Source organism: Zalophus californianus, chromosome 17 (genome assembly GCF_009762305.2).
Source record: "Zalophus californianus isolate mZalCal1 chromosome 17, mZalCal1.pri.v2, whole genome shotgun sequence".
Taxonomy (NCBI): domain Eukaryota; kingdom Metazoa; phylum Chordata; class Mammalia; order Carnivora; family Otariidae; genus Zalophus; species Zalophus californianus.
In genome coordinates this window covers 20537686-20558248 of record NC_045611.1, presented here as the reverse complement: position 1 = coordinate 20558248, position 20563 = coordinate 20537686, and the positions used below count along the sequence as shown (strand labels likewise).

Below are 20563 nucleotides of genomic sequence, written 5' to 3'. Positions count from 1 at the left end.
TTTTCTTCACAGAGCGAAGCGGGCCCTCCTTACAGCTCTGCCCGGCTTGAGGGGGAAAAGGGTGCTCTCCTTGCCGCCCTTCCCATCCTGCCGGCTCGCGTTCCGGGGCAAAGCTAGGGGAGGAGGGCCGTGCGTGCGGGGAGCGGGAGAGGCTTGGCGCGCTCTGGGAGGAGGCGCAGGCTTAGGGCACGGCTTGGTTCGCAAAGTTAACGTTGACCCTGGCAGGCTTCGCAAGCCCCAGGCAAGCCGAGCCTGAGTCTGAGCCGCTCGCGGACCTCCCCTTGGGCTGGCGGGAGGTAACAGGCGGCCCCTGGAGCTCCCGAGCAGACTCCGGCTGGAGGGCTGGAGCGCGCACCGCAGTCGGCCGCCCCTCAGCCGCAGTCAGCGGACCCAAAGACCGGCTATTAAAGTGCGGGGCCACAGCCGACCCGACCCGGGTTCCTTCCGCTTTCCGGGGCTTCCCCGGCGGTCCCGCAAGGAGGACTGAGCCCCGGAGCGCTCGGCGGGGACCTGGAGGAAGGGGTAGGAACCCTGCAGAGAGCGGTCACGTCGCCGCTTTCGGAAAGAGGTGCAGCGCGGGCGGGCGGGTCAGCCCCGCGCCGGGGGCGACTTTCCCCAGAGACCCGACCGCGGGCAGTCGGCCGCGTCCCGGGCGCAGCTCTGCAGCCTCTACCCCAGCCCGGCGCAAAGCCCCTCTCCCGCGGCCTCCGCGCAGACCCGAGGAGGCCGGAGCGGGGGAGAGGTTGGAGCGCACATCTGGCGCCTCTGCTCTCCGCGCCGCCCGCGCCCACAGCTGGCTCCCTTCTCCCTTTTTGATTTTTAAACAAATCTTCTTTTACCTCCGCCCCCCCCCCCCCGTTTCTGCGTTGCATTAGTGAAACCTTCTCCAGTCAGACCTCCTTCCCCCAACCCTAGACATGCTCATCCAGAGACACCCCCCCCCCCACGAAGCCCCATCCAGTCGAGAGGAAGGGACTGGCGGCGAGCCTCACCTGGGGCCCTGGAGGGTGGGCGCGAGCTACGGGCCGTCGGTCCCTGGCACAAGACGAGCGCAGCGGTGTCAGCCCCGACCCCAGTCCGGGTCCCATTCACAAGTCGGCGGCGGCTGCGAGCGGCCCCCGCGGCATCTGCTCGCGACGCTCCCCTCGGCTGGCGGCGGCCGCGGAATGAGCCGCCGAGCGCGCTAGTGGCAGGAATGAGAAACCGGGGGGAGGTGGCGGGCGGGCGGGCGGGGTGGGGGGGCCGGAGGAGGAGGGAGGCCGCTGCTGGGAGGGAAAGGAAAGGGCGGGGGGCGGAGAGGAGCCGAGGATGCGAGACGCGGCGAGCTGGGCCTGGCGGAGGCTGCGGGGGCCGACCCTGTCCGCACCCCTACCCCTGGGGGCCCCACAGATGCCGACCCCTGGATTCGTGGCCTGCCCCCGGTCGCTGCACTCCGGCTCCCCTGGGGCTCAGAGTCTGGAGCGACTGAAGTTGGGCTCCAGGGACGCACAGCCAATCAGGGAGGGCGGCGGAGGGAAACTGGGGAGGGGTTGGGAGCCCCTTTTTCCTCCTTCGCCCAAATCCGCTCCAGCTGGCCAGGCTGGGCCCTTGCCCGGGAGGCCTGGATAGTGGGTTGGAGGAAAGCATCGCCCAAGCGGGGGAGGCAATCGGGAATTGTCTTTCCTCACTCTACCACCCCACCTTCCGAAAATCCCTCCACGTCGGCGGCTTCTGCCCTGTGCCTCCCTCATTTCTCGCAAACTCTGCTTGGGCACGGGTAGGGAAACCTGGGGAGGGAGACTTCGGACTTGGGAAGAGCCAAGTCTCTCTGTTCTCTCTCCGTCCCCCCGCCCCCGCCTTGCTTCGTGTGTGGAGGGGGAGCTCAGGGAACGTTTCGCCAGAGTGGGCCTCGCGCCCACCACCCACCTCCGAGGGTGCCTGGGCCCCGCCTCAGGCAGCCTCACTTGTTGCCTCAGGGCCCCCTCGCCGCACCCCCACCACCGCTCTGCGGGAAGCGCGGCTCTGCGGGGGAGAGGGCCCGAGGGTGCAGGGCCCGCATCCTCCCTCAGTCCTCTCTTTTATCCCTCGGGGAAGACCCGCTAGAGGGAGGGAGCCCCGGGCCGCTCGCTGCCCTCGCGGAGCCGCGGCAAGAAAAGGCAGCCAGGGTCGGGGCCTCGGAATCACGCCGGCGACTGGGCGGGGCGCTTGTGGTACCCGAAGCGGTGTGGGGAGCCACACACTCCGCGGGCCTGGTGGTGGAGGGGAACGACTGTGACCTGGTGGGGAGCCCTAGCTGGAACAAGTTTCCAGGGTGGGGGGTGGCGGAAAAAGAAGAGGCGGAAGGACGGTGAAGAAGCAAAGGGAAAACGGGGGAAAGGAATCCCGAGGAGGGACAAGGATCAGGATGGGAAACTGGGGGAGAGGTGACGGGTCCGCGTAGAAGGGTAAGCAGGGCGCGGACGGAGAGAGGGGCGACGGGGAGGAGAGGAGCCTAGGAGTTAACGGAAAACGAGGAAGAGTGAGAAAGACTTGTACGGACCACGAAAGGAGAAGGTAGCGGAACGCCGCGCGAGGCGAGACGGCGGCCGAAGCCCGCCCGGCGGAGGAATAGGCAGTCTAAAGGCCACGGCCACACCGAGGGCTGCGAGCGCGCGAGCCTCGGTGGGTTTGATCGGCGCGCGGTAGCGTGCGCGGGGGCGGCGGGCGGGGCGGGCTCTCCTCGCCCGCCGCCCTTCCCCCTCGGCGCGTCCGCCGTCTTCGCGGCTTCGGGATCCCACCGCCCCCTCAGCGCGCGTCCCGCGCCTTCCGTGGGGCGGTGGCCTTTAGACTGCGCCTTACTCGGCTGGGGCGCTAGGTTTGCTGTGCTCCCCCCCCCCCCACCTCCACGTCCTAGAGGCCTCAAGGTGACGGGCCTCTGGACCCTGGACGCCGCGCTCCCCCGGTCTCACTCACACCAGGTGCGAGCGACTGGCGAGGCCAAGGAGGCCCAGCGCTTCTCCGGAGCGCGCGGGTGAGTCGCGCGCGGTACCAGTCTCGGCCCCGCCTCAGGTTGGGCCCTGACCCGAGCCCCTCCACACTCTAGCTTCCTCCCAACCCCTTTGGTGCTGTCTTTTCATCTGCCACTCCCGTGTGCCTTCAGCCCTAAAACTTTCAGTGTGTCTTAGGCCGCCGCCGCAAGTCCCCTCACTCCGGCGGGGCGTAGCGGCGGTGATGGGGTGCTCACACTGCGCCCCCTCGCCCGGGAATGAAGTTACACCGGAGAGAAGTTACACTCTCCTTCAGAGATACCTGGATTTTGCGCTTTTTCCGCTATTGTCAGGATTGTCTCATCCTTTCCGTTGGGCGTAAAAGGGACCCTGAAGCCATCGTCCGTCTAATTACACGTACACAAAGATGTCCAGCATCTGTGATGGCGAGGGCATCTCTTGATCCATGAGAAAAATTTCGATCAATTCCGTTTTGGAGGCATGTCCACAGACGGAGCCTGGGCACATGTGATCTGATATTAGTTGGAATTTGCCCTCCACTTGCTGTTCAGAATTCATCAAATGAGAGCAGTTGGGGTTTTTTTGTTTGGTTGGTTGGTTGGCTGGTTGGTTGGTTGTTATTTGTTTCTTGGGACTTTTTTTTAGACCATCCCACTCATGAAAGGTAGTATCAGTTGATTTTAAAGATAAGTTAAGAATTGTTTGGTAGGGGGTGCCTGGGTGGCTCAGTCGTTAAGCGTCTGCCTTCGGCTCAGGTCATGATCCCAGGGTCCTGGGATCGAGCCCCACATCGGGCTCCCTGCTCCACGAGAAGCCTGCTTCTTCCTCTCCCACTCCCCCTGCTTGTGTTCCTGCTCTCACTCTCTCTCTCTCTCTCTGTCAAATAAATAAAATCTTTAAAAAAAAAAAAAAAAAAAAAAAAAAAAAAAAAAATTGTTTGGTAGATTTTCACTGACATGGCATATCTGAATCAGATGAAACCTAGTGTCTAGCAGTGGTCAATAGCCCTTTGCCCAACCCAGCAATTCTGTGCCTCTGATTCTACTCTAGAGAGTGGAAAACATATCCACACAAAGCCATGTATCTGAAAGCTCATAGCAGCATTATCCCTAGCAGCCAGAATTTGGAAATAAACCATATATCCATCAACTGCCAAATAAACAAATGTGGTATATCCACAAAATGGAATAGTATTCAGCATTAAAAAGAAAAGAAATACTGATGCATGTTACATTATGAATGAATCTTAAAAACATGCTAAAAGCCAGATACAAAGCCACATATTGTATGATGCCTTTATATAAATGTCCAGAAAATGTAAATTTATAGAGACAGAAAGCGTATCAGTGGTTGTCCTGGCTCAGCATATGAATAGGAATTGACTACAGATGGGCATGAGGGAACTTTGGTGTTGAAAATGTTCTAAAATCAGATGGTGGTGGTAGTTGCACAAATTTACACATTTAGCTAAAATTCATTGAATTGTTACTTTAAAAAAGGCCACCTCCCATCCCCCAAAAAGCTTTTTACACCTTTATTCCCTATGAGGAATCTGTGAGAGTCTGACCTGCATTTGAGCCCTAACTTGGCGGGAGGGGAGGGTGGAGGGGGGATTTTGCAAGGCAATTTTAGAGAAAAATGTTTTATTTTTTTTTAAGAGTTTTAGTTCTTATAGAAAGATAACCATACGTCTATTCAGTAAGTTCTATTTTGGCGCCTGCTTTGGAGAGTCTTGTAAGTGTTAAAGCAAGTTAATTTCCCCCTTTCACTCTTCTAAGTGATTAATTCCTAGGAACTAGAGTTAGGTATTCCAGTTCGTGACATTTTAAACACACCTACACATAGACACAGTACAAAGTGCACATTTCAGAGGGGATTTTTTTTTTATGACTATGTTAGGATCTGTCTTAGAAATCCATATCAAGCACTTGGGTGGAGTATTGTGTGATTACAGTTTAGATTAAAAAAGGAAAAGAGAGAGAGAAGAAAGAACCCACTGACAGCTTAAATTAAAAGATTCAGTTCATCCAGGCAGCCAGAAGTTTGGGTGTTTATCTTAACTTACCTCACCTTTCCTTCACCTTTTTCTTCAAGAGAGGAAGCCAGGGTTCGCGTTGCTCTGGAGCCAGGATTAAACAACCCCTTATGCTTCCTGCCTCTTCCAGTCCAGACAGAGATGAGGCCCAAATGGCCCTTTTCTTGTCTTTGTCCTTGTCAGCATGAGGCTAATAATTTCCTGTTGGTTCCTTCATCAAAGGTACCAGGCTGTCCTCCCTTTGATGAGCCTCTCCTCAGACTCTGAAGATAGCCAGGCCCTGCTGAGTCAGTTCCTTGTTTCCACTTAGAAGCTCCAGGCTCCCCCCAGTCTTCTCAAAGCTTCCTGCTCCAGAGGCATCCTTTGGTGTCAGGTGTAAAAAGTGAGGCAAGATCCAAGCAGGAAGATGGTTTTATCACACTGCAGTGGGTTCCAATCATGCCTTCTCTAGGCAGAGGGAAAACATTGAGAAAGATGAACAGGAATGCCATTTGTGAACCAGCATTTCAGATAAAGGTTGCCACAGTTGGGTCTGCAGAGCAAAGTAGAAAAACCACAGCCCTTTGATCTGTGTCTGATTCCTGGTTCTGCCTCTTATTAGCTGTAAGACTTGACAAAGACTTTATCTCCATGAGATTCAGTTTCCAATTCTATAAAATGGGGATTATTATCTGTGCCTAGATTGTTGCAGGGATTAAATGTGCCTACATATCTAAAGCCATCAAAACTGTGCTTAGAGTAGAGGCTCAATAAATGAAAGGTATTAATTACTATTATTAATTATGAGGTCAGGTTATTATCATACCTTAAATGCCCGGAGCAAGAAAGGAGTCATGTTACAATTATAAATTATAATAATTGTGGAGATTAATCTTATTTTAAATGGTGTTAGTAATAAAACTTCTGGCCAAGAATTTTATGGCAGTTCAAAGTTTACTAACACTGTAAGACCCAGTTGAGGTCATATTAGAATTAGATGTGTCTACTATGGGGACGGGTGCCCTGTCCTAGATTTGCCACAGATTCCGAGTCACCCTGAGTAATTCATTCCCTTTCTCTGAGCCTAGCTGCAAATGAGAGCTCACCCAAAATAAGTTCAGGGAGGGATCCTTCCAAAACTGACATTCTGGGGTTTTTAAGTCCTACTCTTAATTGAGTGAGAGCATCTCTTAGGTGCAGTTCCCCTTTCTACCACTAGGAGTAGTCAGCCAGTCATCTCAGGCAACCCCCTTCTCTGAAACAGACCCTTTTCAACTCTGACCAGTAGCATTTCTTTGTTTTCCTCCCTCACCTAAACTGTAAGTTCCCCAAGGGCAGGGATAATATCCTTCTGATTTATGCCTGTATCCTCAGTACCTGGTGTATTAAATGTAGAAGTCCAATAAATATATTTGATTAAATGATAATGTTTATTAATAAATATTTTTATTAAATTAAGACAGTAATTCAAATATTTCCATAATAATACTAGGTTATGAATGACTCCAGCATCCAGTGGCTTAAAATAACAATTATTTGCTCTCCTCCGTGGGTTGGCTGGGTTTGCCTGGTCCAGACTGAGCTAGGCCAGGGTAACTGCTCAGCTCCCTGTATTTCCCACCCTCCTCCTGGGACCAGTTTGGACATATTCTCATGGCAATGGCACAAGATGTCATGCAGAAACATGCATGGCCTCTTGGGGTGCAGGCTTAGGACCGGAAACTGTCCCTTCTACCTCACACTTTTGTTGGCCAAAGCATACCACATGGCCAGATCAAAAGATAAGGGGTGGAAAAATATAATCTGCTTTTTTCGTGAGAGGAACTTCAGAGTTGTATGGCAAAGGGTGTAGATACAGGGAAGGATGAAGAGTTGAGGCCGTTAACACAATCTCCCACAGGCACAAACAGCTTTCCAGCCTGCTTCCATGCTGGGTTATCTTGGGTTGTCAGATCCCATGCGTTATATCCTATAATCAGGAATACAGTATTCTAGAACATTAGAGGAGACAGAATTAGAAGACAGTTTCAGCCTCATACCAAACCTCATAACTATGTCCTTCCTTTAACTTTGAGGCTCAAGTTGTAAAGGAAGAAACAAGCAGAAATAGTAATGTAATAATAATCACTGGCTTATAGATAAAACTAGAAATTATTAAAACATTCCATCAAAGGGGCGCCTGGGTGGCTCAGTCATTAAGCATCTGCCTTCGGTTCAGGTCATGATCCCAGGGTCCTGGGATAGAGCCCCGCATCGGGCTCTCTGCTCCGCGGGAAGCCTGCTTCTCCCTCTCCCACTCTCCCTGCTTGTGTTCCCTCTCTCGCTGTGTCTCTCTCTGTCACATAAATAAATAAAATCTTTAAAAAAAATTCCATCAAAGTGTGTATTATTATCCCTGTTTTGCAGATGAGAGAACTGAAACAACAGGAAAATTATATGCACTGCCTAATAGAATACAGCAGGTATTGGAGCTGGGATTCCAACCTATATGTGTTTGACTCACAAGTTATCCCAGTGGAGAAGCTCATGGAACAGATTCTAGTTTTGATATGAATGGGATGTGTGTGGGGAAAAGGGAGAATTTTCTCTATGCCCAGGGCAGAGGGCATCCATCAGATCCCTAGGCACATTGCCTGGAAACACAATATGTACAAAATAAATATTTATAAAACGGTGAAAGGAAGGAAGGGTGGGAAGGGCAATAGAGGCAGAGAAGGTAAGAGCAGAATTAGGAGGATACAAGAAAAAAGATATAAGTGTGTTAATTTATTTGGAAAACCATCCCTCCCATGGTGGGCAGAAATCTGGGGATTCTGAGTCTTCTATTCCTTGCCTACTGGTACTGAGAACAGTTGCCTCATGCGTACCTCCATCCATAGTCTAGAAGGTCCATCATGGGGTGATTTCTGTGTACCTTGCTGATCTTCCCACCTCTCCCCAGATCACTCAAGCCACATTTTACTTTTTGCTATTGTTCAAACATATACATATTCCAGATTCAGGACCTTTGCATTTGCTGTTCCTTCTTCCTGAAGCACCCTGCCCCAAGTCTTTCTCCTGGCTTGCTCCCTCATTTTGCCTCTTTAACCAGGACTTCCCTGGCTCTTCCATCAGCAGAAGCACCCACCCAACATTCCAGTCCCCTGCAGTCCATCCCTTTCTCTCCCCTGAGACTGCTTTGTTTTTATTTGTAACATATATATCTACTTGAGATTGTATTGTATAATTTTATTTATCTGTGTTTATCATCACCTTGCCCCATTAGGGTACAAGCTTCAGGAGGGCAAAGGATATCGTCTCTCTTGTTCATTCCTGTATCTTCAGCATCTAATACAGTGCCAGGCATATGGTAAGCACTCAGTAAATATTTGTAGAATGAATACATGAATAGCAAATGCATGAAAAATGCTAACTGAATGAATGAATCCCAAAACCAAGAGCAGATGGATCATCTGCTTGAATCTAAACATGGTACAAGTGTCCCTTGTTTACAAAGTGAATTTAATGATGCCAATTATTCATATTACAAATAACGATTCTTCACATTACCGAAGGTTTCATTTGAATGCTAGTTAAAACAGCTACCTCCTTTAGTGCTTTTAAAAATATAATCCAATTTACAAAATGGTGGTATGCAGACAACTTTTCTGGAACGTGTGAACTTCCTAAAATGAATTACAGGTATGCATAATGACAGTTCTGCTTCTGATTTCTAATTCTAGTTTGTTTGCTGTGTGGACTAAGAGACTGGCTTATTAAATGGCCTCACAGAAGGCTATTTCAATGTTCGTATGTGCATACATTTACATTCTTTTTTAAACTTGTGAATAGGCGCATTTAAATGTGTTTGTGCTCTAGGAGAACCATTGGAAATGTTTTTCAAGATTGGTACTGTCTTGCTTTGCAAATAGTCTATGGTTTGGACAACAGGATTTAAGAGAGCTCTGTGTTCCAATTTTTATGAACGTTGGAACATTGACTGTGTTGAGAGGGAAAAGGCAGAAATCACTGTTACCCAATGCAGAAAGCTTTTTACAAATATCTTTCTTTAGTGTCCTCAGCTTAAGACAGATAAACTTACACAGCATAAGCTGTATTTCAGTGTTTTCCCCAGTTGTGTATGTTTCTCTCCCCTTTTCAGTGGCCTCTTTCATAGCTAAGAGCTAATTGTGGTGTTTCCGTAGGTCAGACTGGAATGTACAGGTGGCTCCCAGAGCTTTCTTCTTGGAGACAGTATTCCAGAAAAGTCTCTCTATTCTGATTGATAGTCACCTTAGTTCTGGGTCTTAAGCCATGATTGATTTTCCATTGTACAGAGTATTGTTTTGGGCTATGGATGGAATTTAAGAATAACATAGCTATTCATTGAATGCCTATTAAGTGCTTTAATTCCGGTCCTTACAACTGTTCTACAAAGTATGCCCATTTTATAGGCGAGGACAAGAAAGTTTGGAGAATTGAATGGCTCACTCAAAGTCAAACAGTTTGCTAATAAATGAATAATTAAATGTGATGTAATTGCTCAGAGTCTGCAAGGGAATATCATTGGAGAATGATTTATATGGGACAGATTGTAAGGGGAGGTGAGTGAAGCTTTTGTTAAAGGTATTCTTTTTCGGCTGAGAATTAAAATATGCAGAAGAGTTAAGATAAGTACAGGGAGAGAACATTGCATGGAAGGAGTAGATTGTGTAAGAGCATTGAGGCAAGATGGGATTTGGGGCTTTTGAGGACCAAAAAAAGATTCATAAGCCTGATGCTTAATGTACTCTGAGGAAGTACACAGAGACGAATAATCCAGGGCTTTGTAGGACAAGGAAATTGTACCCCAAATGCAATGGGCAATGTGATTTTTTTTTTTAAAGCAGGAGTGATCTGATTGTATTTATTGACAAAGAGTATTTTGGCTGTGAGCCAGTGAAAGCAAGAATGGATGCATGGCAATCCATTGCAGTTAAACAGGAGAGAGGGCTGCTGGCTTGGAAGATGCAATGGCAGCAAAGAGGGATGCATGCCCTACGTGTGTTTTGGAAATGGAAGCAGGACTTTATGTTGAATTGGTTATGGCAGATGAGAGAGAGAAAGATATCAAGGATCATTCTCATGTGAGTGACTCAACCAGTTGAGTGGATATAGGTGCTTATTATTGACTAAAAGTCTGTGGGATGACCAGGTGTATGAGTATGAGACCAAGTGTGGGAAGTAAGATTCCCCAGCCTGCAGTTTTATGAACCCATTTTAGGTACTAGGCTGCTCTCCTTTCCTGTGCCCACAAATATCCTCCTGGGTCAAGAAGGCAGTGTCAGCTGATGTTTAATTAGCTAAAAAATATAAATCACTCTGCTGTGAGCAGAAGGCCTGGGTTCTGAACTCTGGCTTTGGATAAATACTTGCCTCACTCTGAGCCACTTCTTTTTTGTCCGGAATGAGGAGGCTTGCCCAAAAGATGTCTACATTCCTGTTTCTCTATAAAAGCCCATGATTACTGATGATGGTCACTCCAGGCACAGTTTTTCAAAACTATGTCCAAAGGATACATTTATATTGACTGTGCCGTTGGAGGCCTGTCTTGAGACATAGGTGAAATAGGACGTGGGGCAGTGGTAATGGCCAGAAGATACACAGAGGCATTCAAGTTACCCCAGAGCTCAGGGCAGCGGTCAGTCAGATTCCCTCATGTCACCATGTAGGGCCATTTGTCAACAATTCTTTGCTATTCATGGCATCTAAGGATTTTCAGCAGCTTTTTTCCTACCTAAAGTGTCCACACCTTTGCTCGCTCCAGTTTCCTCCTCTCTGCTCTTCTCAGGGGAGGGAGTAGAATTCCTCGGCACAGAGAGTGAGCTTGGAAACTGAGCTGCCCAGGTCTGATTCCTGATTATGGCCCTTCCTGGCTGTGGGCAAAGCTTTTACCTCTGTGAGCATCAGTTTCCACATCTATAAAGTTGTAATGACATCTGTACCTACTTCAGAGAAGTATTTTAAGTTAGAAAGGTGACAATTCACAGTGCCTAAAAAATAGTAAATATTCAGTGAATGTGTTTCTCCCTCTGCTCCTCCCTTCTTTGCCTTCTCTTCCTTATTATTGTACATTTTTCAGAACTGAGCTAAGGGATCAAACATTTCAGAAAATATCCCCTGACCTTTCCCTGCCACAGAGAATCTTGTGTATAATTTGACCTTGCCACAGCATATTATCCCCTGTTTGCTTGTCTTACTCCCATCTCTCTGTGAGAGATATCTTGAGACCAATAATTATTGATACTTCATCACTGCATCTCAAGCATACAAGCATATGGTAGGTGTTCAATAAATGTGTGCTAACCGTTACTGTCAGAGAAGGTGTTTTAGGAAGGATGGCTGGGAAGAGGGATGACAGGGAAGAGGAAAAAAAAAATGCCACATGTCATGCCAGCTCCTCAAAAGAGATTTTGGTATAGAGTATCAAGGAAAAATGGTAAAAATTCGAATCCATTAACTGGCCCAAATTGCATTAATAGTTCTCTGCCTTGTGACATATACTTATCATTTAGTCTTTAGTACAAGCAAGTCTTGATTGACTAAGAAGTGTTTATCAAAAGAAGCAAAATTTACCATGTGTATTTACAGCCTGAAGTGCTCTCCTCCTATAGCTTTGCTTACATCAACGGAAGGGGGAAAATGCATCCAGCCAGTCTAATTTCTTTAAGTCAGATGAGTCACGGAAGCAAACATGGGAAGATGTGCTGCAAAATAATCAATCATCAGATAAAACTGTTTTGGATGTTGCAGATGTATAAAATGAAGTACGGCTATCTTTTTTCAGCTAAAAGCTTGTGTATTTACGAAAGATTCTGGTAGAAGGCGTGGAGAGATTTAGCTAAACCATCACTTAAATGGGGGTATGATTTCAAAGCAGGAAAGCAGCTGAAAATAGTAGTCCTCTCTCTACGCTCTTCCTCCTAACCCTATCCCTCACCCTCATGCCAACACCCAGTAATTGCTTTTCCATGATAAACATCTTTTACTTTTCTTTTGTTAAGAGTGTGGCTCCTAGAATACTTACATGTTTTATTTGGCCAGTATCTGTTTTAAATATCATGTTTTAAATGGAAAATACCCATAGTAGCAAAGGCAGCAGCATCCTAAACAGTAAGGAGAAGGGAGGTGCCCTCCCCATATTATTGCTCACTCTTATTACCCCCATTTTGGGAAACTACAATACTAGGCGATAAGCTGTATGTCCAAATTTGTACAGCTTAGACATTGTGGGGCATGGGTGTCTTCACATAGCTTTCTCATTCCAGTTCATGTGGGTATTTCTCAGTTGTAAACTGACGAGCATTCAGTCTGATAGGATGAACACTTCCTAGAAACTGGACATTTAACATCTTATAATGCATCTATATCCTGAATGCCAAACCTGTCAAACTCTGTCTCCAAATGCCCATAGCATCGTAGTCTCTTCATACCCAGTTCCCTCTGCTTAGAATAAGCTTTCCCATGCATGCTCCGGCTAATTCCAATATATTCTTTGAAAACTTTTTGGTCAGGTATCCTGTCCTCCAGAAATATTTTCCTGATTCTCCTTGCCCTTCCCTCTCTCCTGCCAACAGTATTAATTTAATATCCTTCCTTTATGTTCTGTGCACCATATGCCTAATTCAGATATAGCATTTGACTGGTCATTTATTAAAAAAAAAATTCTTCCCAAGGCTCTTATTCATTAAGGGTAGCAGCCATTTTTTATACATAATTTGGGGATACATATTCCCAGATTTATACATATCCTTAGAGCCGGTCACAGTGCATGTGAGGATAAAATAATAATATCTAGCATTCATTTAGTGCTTACATAGATCAGGCACTGTTCTAAGTAGTTTACATGTAGACTCATCTAATTCTCATAACATGAATGTGAGATTGAAACTATTGAAAAGGATCTTTTCTACTGGAGGTAGGGAGGGAGGAAGGTCCAGAGAGTGGGGGGGAGAGGAATGTGTACAAAAATACATATACAGTTTACCTATGCAAACTTTCACACATCATAGATCTGGATATTTTATTTAATCATATACTTGATAAGTTTTAACACAAGAGACTGCCAACCACATTGATAAACACCCAGCACAAATAACAGGTGCTTCTTTGCCCTCTGTGTTCTGCCACAGACTGTTCAGAGTTTTCGGTCCTGGATGTCACAATGACAATCAAGACATTGAAGGGCCTGGAATGTGAGCCACATCGAGAAATGATTTGAGAATGTATAGTTTGGAGTAGAGAATGCTCTGGGGGTACATGATCACTTTGTTCAAATATCTGAAGGGCTGTCATAAAGAAGAGTGATTAGATTTATTTTGTTGGCCCCAAGGGGTACAAAACTGAGACTAATGGATGGAGGCTTTGGAGAGGGAGAGCGAATGCTGCTCAGTCTCTGGAAGGATTTCTGGCCAGAAAAGGTCTCTGCCACTAGATGTTGTGCTCCTCAGAATAGAGAGCTTTGGTTCATTTCAGGCAGAGGAACCCAGACTGTATGTCCCTCTGACAGATATTCTCACATTTCACAGGGGTCTTGTGCTGTAAATGGGGGGGGGGGAGTATTACAGTACCACCATCTCTTCTCAGTACAATTTTTCATAGAAATTGTAACAGGTCTAGTTAGAGTACCATATGCCTTGAACAAAAGTTTATTTCTATTAATGTTAAAACTATTACTGTTGCAATTACTGTTAATAGTCATATAATAGGTGCCCTTTGGAGAGTAGCTACTGTGTAACAGGTGCATAGTCCCTGTGCTAGACACATTGCATTTTGCATACACCGTGTCACTTAACTTGCACAGCCATCCTGAATGGGCAGTGTTATCAATTTCATTTTGCAGTCGTAGGGCACTGAGGCTCTGGGAGACGAAGCAATCTTTACAGGGTTAGCCAGATAATAACACTCCAACCATTGTGTATCTGACCACAAACTCAATTGTTTCTCTGTTTTAGGTAGGGGAGAAGAAAAAGGAGGAAAGTACAGGAGAAGAGAGATCAAAAGAGGGGAAAAATATATAGTAATTCTAGGTTTAAGTCAGATTTATTTTGGGAAAAGATGATACTCTGCTCCTGAAATGTTCTAATTTCTTGTGTGTCTAGCTCTACATTACTGGTTGTATAGATTGCAATTATCAGTGACAAATTAATTTTTTAATTCTTTTTCTAATGAATCCATTGGATTCTGTGGCCACTTTCATAGGAAGAGCTGCCTCACAATTGCATGAGAACAGGTTAAGTTATGTGTGTGGATCATACACATCTTCTCAAAAAGGTAAATCAAGAGGGACTTAGGGTAAGAAGAAGAACTTGAATAGGATTGGAAGATCAAAGATGAGATTTTGAGATATTATCAGTATATCAAGAATAATAAAATTAAGCATGTATCCAAAGACAAATGGTACTAAGCAATTTTGATAGTTTCTTCCCCCCAAGGTACTTAAAGAACCTATTGTGGATGAGCTGATTCAGACAAACAGCCAGCCTCATTGGGATCAATGTATGGAAAGCGTATAAAAAGTGCTTGTGCCTATTTTCTCACATGTCCTTTTGCTCACCATCTTTCAAGAGCTACCACCACTATGAGGTCTGTATTCACTTCTCTGATTCCTGGGGTTTTCTTTCAAGCTCCTAGAGAAGCTATCCTCCGCATCACAAAATTAGATTCAGAATCATGTTCTATGTGTCTACTTTTCTTTCCCATGCAAGTGGGAGGAGATGCACATAGCAGGTTGCAGTATCACTGGGGAAATGCTAACTGTAGATCTTCAGATGACTTGACAGGGTAAACTAACTTTGACTTTGACCTTTAGCTTTGCAAGTCCAGGAATTCAGTCTTGTCTGAGTCCCAGAGAAGATGATTGATCAGAATATTTATTATACTTTCCTAACACTTGAGTTATCTCAATGTTAAGTGGAGGAGATCTGGACATAACAGTTGCTCACAATCCCAATTACTTCAGAAGCAATGAAGACAACTTCATTCACCAGAATTTCTCCTAAGAGGAGTCCCATATACGTTCCAAACAAATAACTAACATGTGGAATGAATAGTGAGCAGAAAGAAAATGTTCAGGTGGAGAAAAATGGTTCCCAAATTACTTTCTCAAGGACAGGATAGCTCCATATTTTTTTGGTTTTGATTAAGCATCTTGAATTGTTGAGAGGTAAAAAATTGGGAGTCAGAGTCAAGGTAGATATAAATTGTACCTGGCTGCTACATCTCACATGCAGGTGGTACCACTGATATCAAAACTAGGAAGTGACTATGGAGAAGAGGAATGTGTAATGGAGATTTTTTTTTTCCCCTATAGATGCAATGTAAGTCCTCTTATTTTCCTGCCAAACACCTTCAGTGAGGTTTATCATGTTTGATAATGCTTTTATGACACTGGATTATTTTTTGAGCGGGTGGGGTATTTAAAGGGACTGAGTGAGCTATGAGTCTGGTACTTTCCCTGCACCTTATAAACTAAAGAAGGAGAGGACATTTGGGTTACATGTAATTATGGGGTAATGATACCTAGCTTTTGGGGCTGTTAAGAGGATTGAACAAAAGCAAAATGTAAACTGTATGGAAATGGTACATACTCAACATGTATTTTCTATCTTCTTATGGGAAAGCCAACTTATATCAAATGCTCATAAGAAACTAAATGTGTGAATGAAGTTGGTAACAATGAGAAGACTAAGAAGTGTGTGCACGTGTGCATGTGTGTTGGGAATTGCCTGAAAAGACTTGTTAAGTTACTGATTTGGGAAGCCTCACAAATGAAGGAGAGCACAGGGATGATCCATCCAACTTGTCAGTGGCCTCACACTTGTAACCTGTTTGCCTTTCCTGTAATAGGACTAGCCCTGTCAAAGGGGAAAGAGGCATGTCTGGCCTCTCTTTCCCACCTCCCGCCCCATACCTTGCTGGGATACATTGTAAATCTGTCTCATCTCCTGCTCTTCTTGCTTTTGATAGCCATACATTTCTTCAGATATGTTAATATAAGCAATCTTGCTACAGCCAGGTGATGCTGTTGTTCAGGAGTCATTTGTCTCTTTGTGATAATCATATTTATCATTTGTTTTATTTTAAGGTTTTTAATCTCAGCTTGTTCTTGTTGCTATTGTTCTGAGTTCCAGAGACAGGAGACTGGCAATTTATCAAAACCCCAACTATAGGCAACATTACCTACACAAAATATACATTTCTTGGGCAAGGCATCTTGCTTTTCCCAGTGATACCGTCCCTAGAATTTCTCGCACAGAACAAGGCACAGGATAGAAGCTCAATAAACACTCAGATATTTCCTGGGGTCCTCTTAATGGAAGAGTTTATATTACATTTTACGCATTTCTTACAACAAAAACTTGTGCCTTAAAGTCTATCATTGTTAAGTGTATTTTCTTGGGTTCCAGTAAATTAAAATTTGTAGCGACTTAATCTCTCTCTCTCCAAACACATTTGCAATGCTTGATATTCCTTATCCTGTGGTTTTCTGTGTGTCATCTATCATTATACTGTGTTGCATTTCTTAAAGAGAAAGCCTACACAAAGTCTAATTTTTTACAAAAATCTTTTATTATTATGGCCGATAGCAATTAAAGCTTGAAATTAGAATGAAGGATTGTACATTTTGATGCAGGCGACCATATAGATGTATTAACATTGTGGCAGGGTTTTTCTTTGCAGGCACAAAGTTGTCATTAGGAAATATAATACTCATTTTTTGCTTGATTAATTATTAACAAAGGCATAACAAAATATATATTGTGTGTTGGAACATGCTCCATTTGCAAAATTATAAATCATGAATAAGCTGGGGTTGGAATCCAAAACATTCTGTAAGAAACTCACACAATAAGTATGAAATTTGTTTCATGAAATAGTTTTGGTAAAGAGAATTTATGCACTTAAAACATGAAGAAATATACCTTGATAACACAATTAACAATCTAACATAGTCTGAGTTCTCCTCCCAACTTACCAAATCTACCATACTTTAGGTATGTGTAGCTTTGGAAGACATTCTGATAATGGTACATAATAAATAATATAAAGCACATTTTCTAATAGTAACTAGACATCCAAAAGATGCCAGATATCATGTTAAGTGTTCTCTGTGGCTATCTGATATAATTCTCACAATGCTTCTGCCAAATAGGTGCTGTATTTATTGTTACTATTACTATTTATTACTGTAAAACTTACATTCAATATGTACACATCTTAGGTGTATTATTTCATAAGTTTTGGCAAATGTACACATTTGTGTAGCTAATACTTCAATCAAGAAGATAACCATGCTTCCTGGAGTCCAGAGTCTCTCATGGCTTGTCTCCCTCTCTTATTTTTCCCATTCAGTTTTCCTGCCCTTCCCCTGTGGTCCTCTGTGCTATTTCTTATGTTCCACATATGAGTGAAACCATATGATAATTGTCTTTCTCTGCTTGACTTATTTCACTTAACATAGTCCCCTCCAGTTCCATCCATGCTAATAGTGGGTGTTCATCCTTTCTGATGGCTGAGTAATATTCCATTGTATGTATGAACCACATCTTCTTTATCCATTCATCTGTTGAAGGGCATCTTGGCTCCTTCCACAGTTTGACTGTTGTGGACATTGCTGCTATGAACCAAACTGAGGGTTACAGAGGGGAGGGGGTGAGGGGAGGGGGTAACCAGGTGTGGGTATTAAGGAGGGCACATGTGGTGATGAGCACTGGGTATTATATGCAACTAATGAATCATTGAACACTACATCAAAAACTAATGATGTACTGTATGCTGGCTAACAATATAATAATAAAAAATAATTATAAAAAACCCACATACTCACAGTATATAAATGTGATAGAAAATGTTGTTGCTGAATTAATCACATACTCAAAAAATATAAATGTGATAGAAAATGTAAAAAAAAAGAAGAAAACTATGCCATTTTTAGCTCCAATTCCAGATGAAAAAAAAAAAGTAAATTTAGAAGAGTTAAATAATTTGCCAATGTCACACCAGTAGTAAATAGCAAAGGTGGTCATCAAACCCATGCTCCTTGCCACACTATGCTGGAACACCCAAGACTTAGCTTCAGCATCTGTGGATTTCCTTTTGTTTCTTTTTATATTGATAATGGTATGCTTTTGGAGAGAAAACAGATTGGAAGGCTGAGTGCGATTGTGTCTCACAATGTTTCTGACACTATTTTTCAAAACTGATAATCATTAGAATATCCTAGCTTTGTAAGGACAGAGATTCAAGCCCCACCTTTGGCAGTTTGATTTAGTAGACTGGAGTGTGGACCTGTGATGTGTGTGTGTGTGTGTGTGTGTGTGTGTGTGTGTGTGTGTGTGTGTGGTAAGAACATTTAACATCTACTCTCAGTTAACTTTTAAGGATATAATACAGTATTATTAGCTCTAATCACTGTAATCATTAGATCTCCAGAACTTATTTATCTTATAACTTGGAAGTGTGTATCCTTTGACCAACCTCCCCCTTTTCCCCACCTCCCAGCCTCTGGTAACCACTATTCCACTCTCCATTTCTATGAGTTTGGCTTTTTTAGATTTCATGAGGATGTAGAGAACTCTTGTGCCTGGTGGTGGGAGTGTAATTGGTCCAGCCACTTTGGAAAACAGTATGGAGTTTTCCTCAAAAAATTAAAAATAGAACTATTATATGATTCAGCAATTCCACTTCTGGAAATTTATCCAAAGGAAATGAAAACAGGATCTCAAAGAGATAGCTGCACTACCATGTTTATTGCAGCATTAGTCACAATAGTCAAGATATGGAAACAACTAAGTATCCATCAGTGGCTGAATGGATAAAGATGTAGTATATACATACAATGGAATATTATTCAGAAAATGTCCTCTTTGCAGTAACAATCTAAGATACTCTATCTTTGTCTCTGTCATTGAAATGTTTACGTCCTTGCAGGAGGCAAGGAAAGCTGAAGGTCATGCTCTAGCTCTTAAATCTTTGCTAAATTCATTGGTCAGAACTAATCACATGACCCTCTTGGAAGAGAATGGAAAAACATGGAGGAGAACATAGGTTTTTCCAAGTAGAGTCAATGTCTTTGCCACAGGAAAATTTTGAGAATCATTCTCCTTTACGTTTCTTTCTCTAGAAGTTTGTGGATTTGATGCAGTTGAAGTAGATTTAATCTTCTGATTTCCTAGGAAGTGATACCTTTACTATGATATCTCTACCTTGGCATGGAGTACTTTTCCTTGTCTTTGACTACTGTGCTCCCGAAAAGTGAGAAGCTATTATATTGATGCTGACAGTTCTGCCACCACTTCCCTTGTTTGCTCCTTCATTCCTTCAAGATAGCATTATTTACATTGGTCCTAGCCAGATTCCCACCTGAACTTGCTGCCAGCTGGATGCCAGCGTAATGTCAGCTGATACTTTGAAGGCAAAGATTTTAAGGTTCTAGCCTCTCGTGGTTATGGACCAATCTGAGTCGGCCTGGCTTCTGATCCAAGCTCTGTCATTTACTAAGTATGTGAGTTTGGTAAATGACTTAACCTCACTGAACATAACTTCCTCTTGAGTCAAATGGGGGTAATTATAGTTTCTACCTCATGAGAGTGTCATACATGTTCAAAATGATAACCACATAAGTGCTTAGTATAGGATCTGGCATATGGAGAGCAACCAATAAACTTCGTCTGCTCTTTATGATGGGATGTCTTTAAGACCACTGATCTGCTAGTATCTAATAAAAGGAAACTCCTCTGCATTGTCTCACCCAGAGAAATGGATTTCACCATTGCAATGCTGAAAGAGGAGCCTTTTTCCATGCCTTCAAATTAATCACTTTCAGTTCTTTTCCTACCTTGTTGGAAAGCTGGCTATGACCCTGTCTTTCAACTCTAAATGATGATCTTATGAAAGTTAAAATGAAATTAGCAAAATGGTGCTTTTCTGTCAATGAAAGTATGTCAGCTATAAAAGGGTTGTGAATAATAACTCACATTTCTCCTATTCTCTTCTACATGAAGCTGCATGTTGTCTAACAGGAGGATGTTAAATCATGCAACGTAAACTTTATTTTCCCAGAGTGGCAAGTGAGCTATTTTCAACTTTCTGTTGTGACACCATTCTTTAGGTGGTGTCAGCATGCCTGTTATCAATTTCCCTTTTCATAAGCTGTGTGCTTCTTTTCCAAGAGAGCTTAGTGAGATCCCTTCCCCAAGGTTGTGGAGTCATTTCCCTGGATGTCCAAGTTTGATTGCCCTTAAAAATGGTGCTTTCTTACTCAAATATGAAAATACTGCAGGTTCCACCTGCCTCAGAGATTCATACTATGTATGTCACATCAGTATACATTGGCACGTCCAGCATATGTATTCCTAGACATTCTCAAGTAATATCTGTTTAGCTCTGTTTGACTGATTATTTACAAAACTAATTTGGCCATGAAAAATTTATTTTCACCAAAAGGTGTGTTTCAAAAAATTATATATTTGACAGGATCATGGGCCAGATTGATGATAACTTACACTATGGAGTCTGGCCTGTTTCTCAGATTTAGAAAGATAATAATAAAGGAGCGATTGCT

At 44.0% G+C, this 20563-nt stretch overlaps 1 protein-coding gene across 2 annotated transcripts in view; it reads right to left on the bottom strand.

The window, feature by feature from the left end:
* CDH11 (cadherin 11) overlaps nt 1-5249 on the bottom strand; it is a 146176-nt gene extending 140927 nt beyond the window's left edge. The window contains exon 1 of one of the 2 annotated variants that reach the window (XM_027619395.2): nt 5032-5249. The gene's annotated coding sequence lies outside the window, so the exon portion shown is untranslated. Of the gene's footprint in view, nt 1-992; nt 1593-5031 lie in introns of those variants that run through there. The other variant, XM_027619394.2, reaches the window with a different exon arrangement.
* Nucleotides 5250-20563: the final 15314 nt, after the last annotated feature.